Below are 6940 nucleotides of genomic sequence, written 5' to 3'. Positions count from 1 at the left end.
GAGCTTTGCTGGGTGTCCTGTTGTTGCTCTGGCCTGTTCTTTCTTCTGTAGCTCCGCAGCGTAGTGTTGGTGTGTTCGAGGTAAGAGTAGAGCCCCGCAGTTGGGTGCTTTGGGCCATCCAGCTGGGGGTTATGGGGGTCTCGGCGCTCCTGGGGGGGGCCCTTCCGTGCTGCCCCCAGGTGTGCTGCTGCTCTGTGGTTTCGCTAAGGTATGTTTGTCTGTGGTGGAAAAGACATAAATGAAGGATGAAGGGGAGGAATTGGAAAAGACAAGCCTGGAACAGAAATTGAACACAGCTATTCTGGTAGTTGTCAGGTCTGCAGGGCAGCAGAAGCCTGATTGCTTGCATTAATATGCGTGGGAGAAAACTGCCAAGTACAAACTGCTTTTTCTGTGAGCGGGCTGCGGAAACCCAGAGCTCTGCAACACAGGGAACGTTTTGGTCGTTTAAGACATGATGTGCCGAATGCCTTCACTCGGGAGTGAATGGAATGGAGGGCTCTCAAAGAGGTACTTGATGAGGTTTTAATTTATTAAGTGTAGTTTGGCTTTACGGATGTGAACTGCACACTGCAGTCACTCTTTCAAAACCGAAGACCACCTTAGGGATTTATGCTTCTGTACAGCTTTCTGTTTTCTAGTAAGTCTTTACTTGCCTTAGCAAGTTCAGATGTTTAAATTGCATTCTGAACTTTCTCTTTGAGGTGAGGTGATGCCTTTTGGTGTGTGCACATGAAAGATCCCTGCTGCAGTCCACAAAAATGGCCATTTTACCCATATGGCATTTTAAGTGCAGACATTTTGCTTGTTTCGTTCGCTAACAGCAAAATGTTAGTAAAGCACTTTGTGCTTAGAATTATTTTACTCTTCTTTTTATCATCATTTTTTGTAATCATGTGGATGGGACAAAAATACAACGGAGATCACTGTAAACGTGGGCTTGGGAAGATGGTGTTCCAGGTGAGTGGAATATCAGTGTTTTCGAGGAGTGATCAGTGAGCAGGCCCAACAGTTCAACTTGTGAGTCAGAGTCCGGGGTTCAGTTTCCTGCTCTATTCCCACATGGTCTTGGGCAGGTTATCTCAGAGGTCTTCAGAAGCTCGTGCTAGTTAAGGTTTCCTGAGGACGTGGACTTTGAAAAAACACGGTGGGACCTTTCCATTCCTTGCTGGCTCAGGACAGCCTTGTGTGCCCAGCTTTGGCGTTTGTGTGTCTCACTGCTTAAATGAAGGTGATGGTGGTGCCTGCACCTTGCACTGGTGTGATGGGGAAAATGTCCCTCAGGAGGATGGGGGCGTTTTACTCTGCTGCCAGGAGTGGTATGTTCTTGTAAATGGGAAAGTCAAATGCTGCCTCTGTAACTAATTTATCAAAACTTTCTACTAAATGTTATGTCAAAAAATAGAGTAATTTCAAACCTCATGCATGCATTTTCCATTGTTCTTTTGGGGATTTCTTGCTCTGATCTTACAGAGTTTTGGTGTAAGCCTTATGTGCACTGCACTGCCTGACTGTTTTCAGAGTGTGCGTGCTGTGTCACACATGTCGGAGAGAGGATGTTCCTCCCTTTGACAGCACTTCTGTAACCACAGGAGCACTTCCAGCACAGCTGGGGAACAAAGAAGCACTAAGGCAGGTTATATGTACACATTTTTTCTCCAGTCCCTTCTTCCACACTCTTGAAAGCAGGATCCTTATGCACACTATTAAAAATAGCTCAGGCTGGGGATATGAAGATTGAAGGGAGCAGCAGAAGCAGAATCTCTCTCCAGATCACTCTTGTCCTGCCCTTCCCTAGGCTAACTGAGGAGAGCCTCTTCAGGGACCCACCCAAAGGTGCACCAGTCCATATTAATTCCAGTTTAGAAGAGCTGGATATGCATCCGCTGCATCTTAGATCAACCAGCAGGTTCTTGTGACAGGCTGGCCACGTGCAGAAAATGCATTTAACCTTTTTCCAAGGTTAGATGGGGGCTTTCCTACAGCATGGAGCTGGTAAAAGGCCTGCAGGGTCCTTCAGAGAAGGTTGGAGCTTGTTGCATAAGAGGTTTGATTTCATACCCTGATTGCCCTCCCCAAAATGCTGCTTCCCTTTGCTGTACTTCCACGTCCCCAGGCGGGAGGGGGAAGGAACTCCACCCTTTGCAATTCAGGATCAGATCAGGGAAGATGAGGTCAGCAGGCTCTTTTCAAAGAGCACGCGCCATCTCCAGAGCCTTGGCCTCACTCAGTAACCAGTGCCCACCTCGCACACGCTGCAGCCCTGGGTCCCCTGGGCTTTGGAACACGGGCTAAGTACAGCGCGGGCCCCTGAGAATGACTCCCCAAGTGCCGCAGTGCTCAGAAAATAGAGCCCAAATTCAGCGATGGTGATTTTGGAGGATGTCTGAAGAGAACCCAAGAGCTCTGTACATTGAGTGGGGATTTGGCACATCCAAGAACATCCAGCTCGACAGGACCAGCTGAAAAGTAAGTTGCTTTTCTGAACTCGGAGCACTGAGACCCTGACACGCTACACGGGCTGTGTGACATGGACCTGTGACACTTGGGGACAAACCCAAAGCAGTGCAGAGGGTGGAGCCCAGCCAGGCTGGTCCATGGAACATAGGGTGCCAGCGCACCAACACGTGAGGGTGCCAGCAGGAAAGGGGGTGCTCACATGGAGCTGATTTTCAGCAGTAAAGGATCAGGCAAAGATAAAAAAGCAGAGAAAGCAGGTTGATTCTTAAGACCGTATTTGGCTAAAATTCAGAATGTGACCAAGCAAACAAAAAAAAAAAAATCAGAAAAAAGCTCTTTACATTTTTTCAATATTAAATCTTTATTATATACAAAAATATTTTGTTGGGAATTAACAGAATTTCACAATTTGTACATTAATATTTTTACGTTTGGCTGTTTATTGTGAAAATATTAGCTGTGAAAAAGACGAGGGGTTTTAAAAAACAAGTCACAATTTAAAAATGTCCTATGTGTTATCTGACTTGATCAGTATGAAGTCAGAAGACTAACAAGTCCCATCTCCTAGGCCTGCTTTACAGTATTGTATTCAATTAGGTAAATAATTGTCAGGTTTAAATTAGAAATTTTAGCTAATAGTTAAGATTTATTTTTTGTAGGATGTTTTCAGCGAAAAAAAGAGGGCTTTTTAAAATTTTTTTTACAGGAGAACAGTTTTTAAGGTTTTACAAATGTCAAACCCATTTTAATTTAATACGTGGTAGAATAAAAACCAAAAACAACACAGGAGCTTCCAATAGGCAAAAACAGTTGTGAGAAGAAGCAAGGTAAGGAAATGGATGGTGACAGACTTCTAATACACCTTTAAATCCAAACACTAAACCAGGATTTTACAATTCTTAGCCCAGTTTAGAATGGGAGAGCAGCAAACTTGCTTGTATTTTAGAACTAAAGGAAGTTGTCCCCCTCTTTATACCACAGTACACAACTGTCACACACAGGCAGTGTACGAGGAGGGAATGGGGAAGGGAAGGAAATGCTCCAAAGGGGGGGAAATACATTTCAACAATTATCTCCATATATATAATTGTGTACAAGACCTAACCCAACAAAAATAAATTTTTTTTTTTTTTTGCAGCCTACATTTCTGCTGCCACCCCAGGACTGTACAAAGCAGCGCCGGTCGTTTTGCTCTACACTACGTATCCTGTACGAGGTGTCAAATAACAAGAGAAGTTACTTGGGTTTCTGGAAGAGGTTTTCACTCTATTATAGGTAAATTTGGCTGCTTCTGGAGTAATACCCGGATCAGCCGTTCCCCATGGACAAGCATTAGCACAGAGCTAATGACATTAAAAGGAAAAGGGACAAATGGGAGAAAGAGTTTCCTGGACTACGTTAACGAGGTTAGCCTTGCAGGTGGGTCAGGAGGAATTCTACATCCAGTCACTGCCTTAGCAGCGAAAGGACCCCCATAGCCAGCTACCAAGAGAAAGGGTTAAAAATACCAAGAATAAAATTCACATTTACTTCAAGTGTAATTTATTCTATAAAATATAACTACTGCTGAGACCCTGCTGAAAATAAACAATTCTGTTTGCAGCTGAAAGTGCTTAACAGCCTTCACCAAGCTGGAGTTTGTTTTTAAGTCTCCACAGGTACATTCCAGCTGCGGTACCAGCGAATGAACAGAGAATTCAAAATGTGACGCTCTGCGGAACATTTTTCCACCACAGAGGAATCAGGTAAATTAGCAGATACCATCTGAATTACTTGCGGTACATACCCCATAGTTTTATTAATACATGCGTGTGCACATGAGTGCACTTTCCATGTGTTTGGAAGCCAAAGCTGCCTCTGAAAAATTGTTATTTTACAAGTGTTTTCACTATTTATTTTTTTTATTTAAGTATCTGTCTTCAGACCAAAACCACTAAGTTATACCAGTCTTAAACACTGATGTTTATACTGACCACTATTTCCTCTACAAGACACAAGTTGAGAATCTCTGACTATTCCCATCAGTTAGCTTGATAAACATACATGAAAACCAAGGTCAGGCCAAAAAAAAAACAAAAAAAAGAAACCCAGGAAAAAAAAAATTTTAAAAAACTGGGCTGGGATGTCACTGTGCTGCCTTTGGTAATGACAGCCCACTAGAGAAAGCAAAGGGAACTTTAACTACAGAAATCCTTTCAGTGGCCCTGGAGCAGGTTTTTTTTTGTCGGGACTGAGAGCAGGGAGGTATTTAAGGCAAGAGGCCGAGCAGACTACAAGTACCCGATAACCACTACGTACACATCTGTAAATTGGTGTCACCACTTTAGCAAAAGTAGGAATGTGAAGTTTGGCAATAAAGCTACTTTAACTGAAATCCAGATGTGGGTGAGGCAAGAAACCCTGCGTGAAAGAAACGTTTGTGTGACAGATGCAACCAACCTCCACCTGTCGTTTGTCTTAAAGCTGCACCTACAGGCACAGCAAGTGACGGGGAAATCCATCCACTGCAGTAGGCACTAGAGATGCACCGAGAAACAGCATCTGCCTCTACGTTCGGTCTGAATGGAGAAGCAAGACAGAGGAAGCATGGATGAGGAACCAAGGAAGAGGTAAAGTTGAGTTTATTTACACATGAGCTGTGAACAGGAAGATGGGTAACACCCCACGTCTCCTGATTTCCGCTGCGAGGCTCTACTTGGATCATTCTCTACCGGTCCTTAAGCGTAGCAGAGAAGCAAGCTTGGCTCCACGGGGTACCCAGCCAGGAATTTTGTATGTCTCAAGAAATTTCCTATTTATTATCTGAATCATCCTCTTCAAAATGAAAACCAAAACCCCAGATGACTTCCTGAACACTGACCTGGAGGCAGTTTGTACAGCAAGTCACTGAGGTACGGGTTTAGGAGATGCAATGAGTTAGAATTGTACAAAGCCTGGGAACAGTGTCACACTTTGAGCCTGTCCAAGATGTGACAGTTTGTATTATACAAACAGAAATTCGAAAGTGATGAGCTGATCTGCCATCCACAGAACACCCGTACGACTAAGTACGCAGAGCTGCGCTGCTCTGAGAACACGGCACAAGTTAAGGATTTCCTTTGCCTACATCGGTCTGTGATTCTGCTCCAATTTTACCTTCTTTTTCTGTTTGCAGAATATTCTGAAAGAGCTTCATAAATCTGTGCAAGATGACCTATCCCATTACCCTAAACTTAATTGACCTGCATCTTGTCACACAATGTAGAACCTAAAGCAGACCTGCTAGGGTGATATTTAGAGACAGCAAGGTAATCACTTGGGGACATGTGCACCAAAGTATTTACACTAAAGTTGAGACTGATGCACATGTAAGGAAATTTTTGGTGCATTTAGGGAAATAACTTACGGGTCTTAGCATACTGACTGTACTTTTATGTATAACTTTTCATTCACAGGGCAACTACAGCGTTTCTTCTATAAGTCTCCGTATGTACAGAATTTACAGCACTTCATGCACTGTCCAAAACAGATAGAAATTACAGATAAATATAGAATTTAGATTGAAATATCTGTATATTTAGAAAAATATACATTAGTAAATACAATAAACCAGGTAGAGAAGTGTACCAGTTCTAAAGTCTCACATGCAGGTACATTTCTGGATTAAGTCATGGCAGCTTAGTAATGTGATAGCAGACATGAGCATTTCTGTTTTACCATCCACATACATACATATACACGGACAACTACTTGATAATTTACTTTTCTAAACTACTTAAATATTTATCTTGTGATACATACCACATATCTTAAACATTTAGCAGCATCTTCACCTCGCTCAGACACACCTATTGTTAGCATTAATGGTCAATGTGCAAAGTTTTCCCGTTAGTATCTGGAAAATGAATGTTTAGTACAGAATGAGATAGATGACATCCTAGTTATTGTAACTGCTCCAAAAGACTTCAAACAGCTGTAGCTGAAGTATTATCACCTGCTTACAGCCAGCCTTTCGTCCCTACCCACATGACGGGCAGGGGTCTGTCTAACAGCTCACTGAGTATATACCCTCGCAGGCAGAGACTGTCGCCGTGGTGTATGTGACCGAAACGGCACCATCTCCCTAAGAACCTCCAAGAATGCTTTTTCTTAAAAAAAGTAACTGTCGCTATCATTCTAGTCATCCTGCCACTGGGCAGTGACAAACTAAGTGGAGTATCTGATGACAACCTGATTTTGCTAAAAAACCCAAACCAAAACAAAACCACCACAAAAACCAACCATCTCCTCCCCTCCCAACATTATACAGCTGCCAGTCAGAACTCTGAATCTTCAAGATTTAGTGTACAGATACAAGGGTCTTTGGGTTTGAGGGGTCTTTTTCTCCCCTTACAATCTGCATACGGACCTTGAGTTAAAACCTGCAGACACTGTGATACGTTCTTTGCGTGCAACCTAAACAAGCCATCTTCTCTTGCTGCTTCAAAATTGTTCTTCTCCT

This window comes from Apaloderma vittatum, unplaced genomic scaffold (assembly GCF_000703405.1).
Source record: "Apaloderma vittatum isolate BGI_N311 unplaced genomic scaffold, ASM70340v1 scaffold5522, whole genome shotgun sequence".
Classification (NCBI taxonomy): Eukaryota; Metazoa; Chordata; class Aves; order Trogoniformes; family Trogonidae; genus Apaloderma; species Apaloderma vittatum.
This window is presented reverse-complemented; position numbering follows the sequence as displayed.